Source organism: Mus caroli, chromosome 1 (assembly GCF_900094665.2).
Source record: "Mus caroli chromosome 1, CAROLI_EIJ_v1.1, whole genome shotgun sequence".
In the NCBI taxonomy this organism is placed as follows: domain Eukaryota; kingdom Metazoa; phylum Chordata; class Mammalia; order Rodentia; family Muridae; genus Mus; species Mus caroli.
In genome coordinates this window covers 113,223,567-113,232,932 of record NC_034570.1, presented here as the reverse complement: position 1 = coordinate 113,232,932, position 9,366 = coordinate 113,223,567, and the positions used below count along the sequence as shown (strand labels likewise).

At 44.9% G+C, this 9,366-nt stretch overlaps 1 long non-coding RNA gene across 1 annotated transcript; it reads right to left on the bottom strand.

Annotated features, from left to right (window-relative positions):
- Positions 1 to 1,230: 1,230 nt before the first annotated feature.
- Positions 1,231 to 4,481, bottom strand: LOC110301689. Its single transcript, XR_002378735.1, has 2 exons — positions 4,429 to 4,481; positions 1,231 to 1,631 (listed from the first exon to the last, which is right to left on the bottom strand). It is a non-coding gene; the product is annotated as an uncharacterized LOC110301689 (long non-coding RNA).
- Between the last annotated feature and the right edge of the window lie 4,885 nt (positions 4,482 to 9,366).

Here is a 9,366-nt window from a genome sequence, read left to right as displayed (position 1 = left end):
AGCCTAGAATTATCTGCACAGTCCACAGTTCATATGAGCAAAGTTCATATCTACAGTTCATATCTACTTGAGTCGGATTTACACCCTCCATGAACAGCAATCTCAGGCATGAAATTCCATTTCTCTGAGTCTCTTTGTTCCATGGGAAGTCAGGGTAATGGTAGCAACCTTGTAGGTTCACTGAAGCAGAGAACTGTGCACACATGGTGGACAACAGGTTGGCACTCCATAAATGTTTGTCACAATGCCATTTAGGTCCTTCATGCTCATCTAGACTTGGAAGTCTAGAGCATAGCTAGGACCTTCTTTTTCAGGTCCCTGTGCTTGAACAGAGTATGAAGAGAAAGTTTCCCATCTCTTGGGCAAGGGCCAAGATCACCTTGACTGTAAAACCCAGGATCATAGGCTAAGGGATGACTCAGTTGATAAAGTGCTTTTCCTTCAAGCACTAGGACCTGGGTCTGATCTCCAGAAGCCACATCAAATAAAACGAAACAAAACAAAACAAAACAACAACAACAAAACAGGGTGTGGTGTCTCATGCTGGTAATCCTGGCTCTCTGGAGGTGGATCCCTGGGGTTAACATGGACAACTTGGTGAGTTCCTGGCCAATGAGAGACACTGTTACAAAAAAACAGGGTGGACAGCACCTGAGGAATGACAGGCTGAGGCTCATCACCCTTGGCTCTGCATCCATACACACACTTGTACCTACACCAACACTAATATGCACACATGCATGCAAACACACAGACACACAGACACACAGACACACACACACACACACACACACACACACACACACACACACACACACACACACGATCCAGACTGCAGTCTGCTGAAAGGCCTGTGTTATTCTTTTTGACCACGCTCCCAGGTAGATTCCTCAGCTCCTTCCATGTAAATAAAACACATTGTCACCCAGCTTCATCCTCTGGCTGCCGCTGAGATTCTCAGAACACCCAGTCGCCAGGCAGGCCAGTCTTCCAACTAGGAATGGGTTAAAACCAACATTTGCAGATAAAGAGGTAAACATATTTACATTCCTCTCTCCACACCTTCTGCATATGTCATGGCGTGAATAGCTTTAGAGGTCTGTTTGTACTATCTCTCTAGAATTTTTACAGTCTGCAGGACACAAAATCTCTATAAAGTGACTTATTGAAATAGAAGCAGATTGGTAAAACCGTTTCCCTCTTATGAACTGTGAAGAATGATCCTCTAAATGAAATCAGGAAGGAACTGGACAGAATCTTGTTTAATGGTCTGACAAAATGAATCACAACGATTCCAGACATCCATCACTGCTAAAGGGGGACCACAAATGATCTGTGAACCACTATATATTGATTACCCGTGTGGTACAAGTGTCGGATTTAATGTTCACACACCATAGAGAGGCGGCAGGGACAGATGGTGCCTTAACTCTTCTTTGATAGATTTTAATGGTGAAATATTGATTTCTATCTGGCCAAGGCCTGCTGTTAGGGGCCAAAGTCATTTGTTGGGTATTGCCGGACACCCAGTTGGCCTAGCGTAATCAATCATTTTTGGCAAGGCAGGTGAAAATCCAGAGAGAAGCACCTTGGAACCCATGCCGATGTGTGATGTGTCTGAATCCAGCCACCTAGAGGAAGAATGTGGGGGGAAAGTGTGAGAGAGGACTCTCGGAGACGGTGCCTGTAAGGAATTATTAATGATAAGACATGTTTACTGAGGAGAGGCACAGCGAATCAGAGCTGACATGACATAGTCCGGGAGCTCCGCAGAGAAAATGAGCCTCTTGCTAAGAGGGACTATATTTTATTTAAACACCCTTCTAAGGCTGGGAACTCAGGTAATCTGTTGTGTTACAACTCACTGGTTGTTCTTGCCATCCAGAGAGATAACACTGAGGCACTAATAGGAACACATCAATCACAATCAGCCTGCAATTCCAGCAGTGTCTCGTCCTCCCAGCTCCTCTTTTAAGCTCCTTAATAATGGTGATAACATAGTTGGGGGATGCAGAGAGGGACTCTCCCCGCCGAGGGTCATATTCATAAAGTGAAGGGTTTGCCAAGTCAGCAACCAGGGGAAACTGCTCTGTGCTGGGAAGGGCAAGGAACAGCTGGGAGGGTGGGGCTCCAACAAGAGAACCGCCTGTAGTAGCCTGCTCCCAGGGTTTTGTGACGTCATTCCTGCAACCTTTCTTAGAAAGGGGTGTGAGTGTGTGTAATTGCCAAGTAACAAGGTTAATTTTTCTTGTGTAGCTTAGAACATGGTCTTAAAGACAGTTCTCAGATGGAGCCCCTTATAGTTTGTAATGGTGGAGTTAAGTGGGTGGCTTCCCAGGAAGACTGATAGGGAAGGGGTGACATCTGCTTAGAAGTAGGTGTCAGGAGGGAGCACTGCATGCCCCCATAGTGATCCTCAGCCTCTAGCCCTCAAGGTTAGCCACCTATTTATTTTCCTGTTTGATTTCTCTGTAGGCTATGAGGTAGTTGAAGGGCTATGTACCCTAGCTACAGTCTAAGGATTCACAGAGTGTCCACATATGGGTGTCTCTGAGGCATAAGCCGAGGTAAGCATTTGCATTGGCAAATAGTCATGGGCTAGGGAATTGGCTCAGTTGGTAAGGTGCTTGCTGCTCAAGCATATCAAACTAAGTGCAGATCCTCAGTATTCAAAGAAGAACCTAGGTATTGGGATGTGTGTCTGGAACTCTAGTTCTGTGTTGGGGAAATGAGGCAGATCTTTAGGGTTTGCTGGACAGCCTGTCTAGCTATATTGGTAAGCTCAAGGTTCAGCAAGAAACTTTATCTCAAAAAATCAGATAGAAAGTAATCAAAGAAGACACCCAACATTGACCTCTGGCTGCTTGCTCCTCTTCCTCCTCCTTTTTCTCTGCTTCCTCCCCCTATTACTGCTAGGAAGTATAGACACATACATACACACACACTCAGGCACATGCACACGTGCATGCGTGCACACAAAGACTTCGTTTATCATGCCTTGCTTGTTTTGGGTGTTCACACAGGTATGTGTGTATCATGTACATATGTAAATGCATACATTCAGAAAGGAATATACTTGTTTTTTAAAAAAACAATGTAGCACTTTTCTCTCTTTGATTAATATTTTTATGAATCAGCACAAGGTAAAGAAAACCTAAATTATGGAGGCAAACTACTTGACTCCTGCTGGCTCTGCTAGTGAGGACAGATGACCTGGGTAAGGTGACTCTATTCTGTGCCTTGATCATCTCATCTCCAAATGGGAACATAGTAACATTGGTATTTCAAAGATTAGATGAGTTAGTCAAAATGAGCCTTGCTTGTACAGATATAAAACTTCCTTGTAGCCAGGCAGCGGTGCATGGCTTTAATCCCAGCACTTAGGGAGGCAGAGGCAGGTGGATTTCTGAGTTCGAGGCTGCCTTGTCTACAGATTGAGTTCCAGGACAGCCAGGGCTACACAGAGAAACCCTGTCTCAAAAACAAAACAAAACAAAACAAAACAAAACAAAACAAAACAAAACAAAACAAAACAAAACAAAACAAAACAAAACAAAACAAAACAAAACTTCCTTGTTCTATAGTTCTGCTTAAATTACATAGTTTGCAAGTTTCCTGATTAGAACTGTCAACTTGACACAGCCTGAGAGTCACCAGAAGGGGGAGTCTCAGTTGGGAAATTACCCTATCATATTGGCCTGTGGGCATGTCTGTAGGGGTGGTGTCTTTATTAACTGATATAGGAGGACCCAGCCCACTAAGGGTGGTACCATTCCTTAGGAAGGTGGTCCTGTACCATACAAGGAATTTAGCCAAGCATAAACCTGTGAGGAAACTAGCAAGCATCATTCCTCATGATTTCTGTTTCAAGTTTTTGCTTGAGGTCTTTCCATGACTCTCCTCAGTGATGAACTGTACCCTGGAAGTGTAAGTCAAATAAGTCCTTTCCTTAACTAAGTTGCTTGATGTTTGTATATGTTATAGCAACAGAAACTAACGTGGCATGACTTTATATTCAAAATCTTTACATAAATAAACGCACATGAACAGGAATCCCATATGGAGTAGGCATAAAGAATTCCAGCAAATCTTTTCCCTCCTCTCTGAGAAATGACAAGCCTACACGTTAAGCAGTAGGATTATATTTGTGATGGTTTAGCGAGGTCTAAAATATCTTTGTTCATTATAAGTTGTGCATGCTCATGTGATTTCATATCAGAGCCTTAAGGGGTCTACGGTGGCCTGGGTGTTTATCTCTCAACGACTGTGCACAGAGATATGCACAGGGACTCAAGCACATAAGTGTGCTGACAGACAAAGACACCGTGGAGCATGGTAAGCTCTGTTTTGTAGCCCGCCCAGCTGTGCCAGCCTCTCCCAGATGTGAGCAGTGCTGGCGGCAGATTCCGTTTAGATTATCTTGCTTACCTAATGATTTTTGCTTCACTGCCTTGCTCGATTGTGTTCACCAGGACGGCAGGCTATTAAAATGTCAAGGCACATTGAATTGTTGTTATCTGAGAGAGAGACCTTTCCAATGAGCCCAAGCTCTGGAGGTTGCATAGCCTCCAAGACGGTGATCAGAGAGACTTTTCTGGTTATGTACATAGTTGGGGGTGAGCAGGGAGGTTGGGAGAGGTGCACAGATGCAGGAGTTGGTATTTACAGCAGCTTGAGTGTGCTAATTAAAAAATATTAAAATGCCATCTCCTCTAACAGGTATCGGTGGCTCCTTTGCTTCAGAACTTAAGGGGTACCTGCAATGAGAGTTAAAGAAAGGCAAGAGAAAGGTGCCTCAGAGGGGGGCTGCATGTAGTGCTGGGGGAGGGGCAATATTATAAGGTATCGAGAATTCCAGTCCTGCTTGGCAGGAGGGCAAGAGAGAGAGAGAGAGAGAGAAAAGGGCTGGCTTGTGCTTGGCTTTGCATCTGTCCCTGCTGTGCATTGCAGGAGATAGCAGATAGGTCAGGGTTGTTTGTTTGTTTGTTTGTTTTCGAGACAGGGTTTCTCTGTATAGCCCTGGCTGTCCTGGAACTCACTTTGTAGACCAGGCTGGCCTTGAACCTAGAAATCTGCCTGCCTCTGACTCCCAAGTGCTGGGATTAAAGGCGTGCTAGGTCAGGGTCTTTAACCAAGGGGGTGTTTCCAGGTAGTGCCTCTGACCCAGCTCCATCTACTCCAGCTACACTAATCTGGACACATTCTTCTTCAGTAGGGCCTATTTTCCTAGGAATTTTTTTTCTTTGGGGATCAAGGAAGAGCAGGGGCCAAAGTGTATTCTTGTAAAATCTCCAGCAACCAAAGCTGAAGCCTGCAACTGGTAGCTGAAGGATGGAGCCGGAAGCTAAAGGCTGGATCCGGAAGCTAAAGGCTGGAACCGGAAGCTGAAGGCTGGAACAGGAAGCAGACTTACATTCATGTTCTTTTACAACTGTTTCGCTGTCCTTGGCCATGGTTGGTTCAGTTTTATTTCATATAGAACCCCAGCCACCAATGTCCCAACACCAGGCTCATGTGTAGCCATGCAGGGCATTCTGGTATTCCTCCTCTTTTCTCCACGGGTTCACAGGGCTCATGTCCTCTCTCTCCCGCTTACTGACCGGTTGCCTGGACCATCCTGGACAGTCACAGCATATCTGGCTCTTTGAGCTCCAGACTTTGTTGTCTGGTCCCCTGCTATCTACCTTCCAGCTTAAAGCAGGTCCCAGTTACAAATGATAAAACAGTGATTTGCATAACTAAAATCTGTGCACTATGTTAAATGCACTGTATTTCAGTAAGACCAATTAAAGAAATGTGTAAAAATTCAAGTAAATTCTCTAAAGTTATCATCTGTAAACTATTAATTTTATTTTTCTCTCATATAGAAAAACAAATAAAGAAACAAACTATTTAAAATAAAATTTAAAAAGCTTATTTTCTGCTTGTCTTACCCCAGCACGGAAGACTGACTCAGTACTGCCTGGGCCTTTTTAGCTTTGGGGTTTGCCTCTGGATGGAGCATGATTGAGTTTAGCATGGGTACATTAGAGTGTTTCTGGCCCCAGAAACTTGTCTTGGTTCCATTTCCCCAAGTGCTAAATCCACAGACTTCTACCCTAGCCTCTATCCCTGCCCCTCTGGAGCGATGTGAGGGCACCAATGCCTCGTCTGCCCTGTTGTCTTCTTAATGTGCCTTTTCTCCCTCTCCCTCCTTTCCTTCCTCTCTCCTGAGTTCTTTCTTTTCTCCTTTTTCTCCAACTCCATCTATCTTCCCTCTTTTTCCTTCCTCTTTCCTTGCCTCAGTTCCTTCCTCCAGCTCTTCCTCTTTCTAGACCCAGTTCTTTCTTTTGCACCATAGACTGTACTTATCTATACCTGTAACTGGGTGCATACAGTTGCTCAATGAAATTCACATCTCAGTGGGTGAATGATAAAGGAATAAACACTGCCTCACACTGGTGAGCAGCATATCATTTCCTGCAGGTTGTTTCTTGGGATAAACTATAGCTCATTATGATAGAAGATTTTTTTTTCTTTCTCAGAGTCCCATGTGGAACATATTTCCATGATCCCCTGAGTCTTCACTGTCCATTCTATGTGGTGACATTGACCTAGTGTCAGCCTTCCATTAAAGCTCTTTAAGTATAAGGTCAAAGGCCAGGTCTTCCATTGTGTTGGTGCTCAAGCAAGATTTGACCTTGGGCCTCTGTAGTCCTGGTGGTTGGCAGTGAAAATGATGTGTCCTTTTGTGTGTGCATGACTATCATGCATGTCACATGCAGAATCTTGGGAAAATGTCAAAGGAGTATAGGATTGTGTTTGGATTCCATTTAATTCTCTTCTAGATCCATCCTAGACCTTCCATGCCACTACTGAAGAGACCGACTCAGGGCTGGGAAGATGGCAAAGTCCACAAAGAACTTTCCATACCAGCTTGAGGACCTGAATTTGAATACCCAGAACCTAAGTAAAACTCCAACAGCACTTAGGTACAGTATCAGGAGGATCCTTGGGACTCACTGGCCTAGCCTACTTGATAAGCACCAGGCCACTGATGGACCCTGTAAAGAGGGGAGGGGAAAGAGAGCCTGAGAAAGACACCAGAGTTGTCCTCTGATTCCTTCCATGCTCCCACGAGTGTCAGCATACAAAGGCAGATTGATTTAATGGATATTAAGATATGGTTTCCTTTTTTAGCTTTCCCTTAACCCCCGCCCTGCCCCTATGAAACAAGGTAGGCTCAGTTCTATCTTAATTGGATTTCCTGACAATACCCTGCAAAGTGGAGCTGAGTGCTCTTGGCCCATCACCTGGCTCACTTCAGTTCCATGATTAGATTTGTCTAATTAACCTGACTGGGTGGTGGGGTGGGGGTCTGAGTACCCAAGCTGTGAGGAACAGACAGTCTTCCCGAGGATCTGGACACTGCAGGTAACAACCTTGAGTCCACACACAGTCACTTTAACTTCCTCCACAGTAGGAGCTTGGGATTTGTTGTGTTTGGGTGAGGCTGGGATGGGATGCACAGGGGGAATCAAAGGATGGATTGGCCAACAACATAAGGCAGCTCACCTCTCCTGTGATTCACAAGAGACAGTCTGGGCTACTTTATAAACCTGCCAAGTCATGTGGTATCCTCTAGCTGAGAGTCAAGGTTTTGTATATGTGTGTACATGTATGTGAATGCTCACTCATGTGCACATGCATGTCTGCATGCAGGTGCATGTATGTGCCAGTACATGAGGAGGGCACAAGACAACCTCAAGTTTGTTTCATCAGGTGCTTTCTACCACCATCCTTATTTTTTTTTATTTTTAATTTTTTTGTTTTTGTTTTGATTTTTCATTTGTTCGTTTATTCTTTTGTTTGTTTTTAGACAGTATATCTAAGTGCCGTGGAGCTTGGCAAGTAGGCCAGGTTGGAGAGCTAGCCAGCTGGAGGCTGCTTTCTGTCTCTGCCTCCCTGATGCCAGGATTCTAAGAATACACCATCATGCTTGGCTTTTTTGTCCTTTTTAACATGAGTTATGGAGGACTGAACTCAGGTCCTTTTGCTTACAAGGCAAACACTTTACTAAGTGTCTCCCAAGCCCCAGTTTCTAATCTGCAAAATGAGAATAATGAAGACCACTTTCTAAGGCAGCTGTAAGAGTCTGGTAGAAGCATATCTGTCATGTGTTTGTCTTAGTGCCTGGCACTGAAGACACATGTTCTAGTTAGCTTTTGATGTCTTCTTGACACAGCCTGGGATCATCTATGAAGAGAATCTCAATCAAGAGCAGATTGGCTGTGGGCATGTCTGTGGGGTACTGCCTTGACTGTTGTCATGGGACCCAGATCACAGTGGATGGTGTCCTTCTCTGAGCTGGTACTTCTGGGCTGTATAAGAAAGCTGGTTAAGTATGTGTCTGTGAACAGCCTTCTGTGGTTTCTGCTTTAAGCTCCTGCTTGAATTTGTATCCTGACTTCTATGCAATGAAAAACTGATCTCTAAGCTGAAATAAACCATTTCCTCCCCTCAGTTGCTTTTGATAAGAGTATTTTATCAAACAATGGGGATGATAGTAGACCAGCATCCTGCTCACACTGGTCTCTGATGTGGGCACCTGCAGGCTCACCCCGGTGTGCATACACATGCTTCCTCATGCCAGCTGCCTTCCTCTCACCATTTCATGGCCGCTTCCTTATCTGAGAACTTCAATTTCTCTTCTCCCCACAGACTGCCTTCCCTCTTGCTCCCACACCTATAATTTCCCCTGTTCATGTGGAGCTTTTCTCATCTGGGCCCTAAGATCAGGGACGTTGTCTTCAAAGAGTAAGCACCCCTCTCCGGAGGTGCTTGTCCTAAAGGCTGTGCTTATTCGGAACTTGCCATACTGCTGTGATTAAATTCAAGCCAAGAAGCACCTTAAGGGTGGAAGGGTTCATTTGGATTCACAGTTTGAGGGTTCGGGCCATCGTGTTGAGGAAGGGCTACCTCATGCTCTCTCTGCTGTGCTTTCCCCTGTAGGCTTACAGTCTTCAAAGTCTATTTTATTTAGGGGTCTTAACCACTTAAATGGCCAGAGGTAGGAGAAAAAGAAGGCTAATAGGAAAAAGGAGTTGTGGATCTGCCTAGAAGTAGTTCCTTGTGGTGACCCAACCCTTCATTGTCAGGATATCAGCAGACCAATTCAATAGTCAACATCAAGCCAGACACAACTCCTGCATGGAATAGAGAGGGGCCAGGAGGTTCCACCCCTAGCTAGGATCTATTGACACAGAAGGGTCAGGAAGTTCCACCCCCTAGCCAGGACCTGTTGACACAGAGAGGCCAGGAAGTTCCACTCCAGCTAGGAGCTATTGCCAAGAGATAACTGCCTAGGGTCAGGGTCGGAGCAGTGCT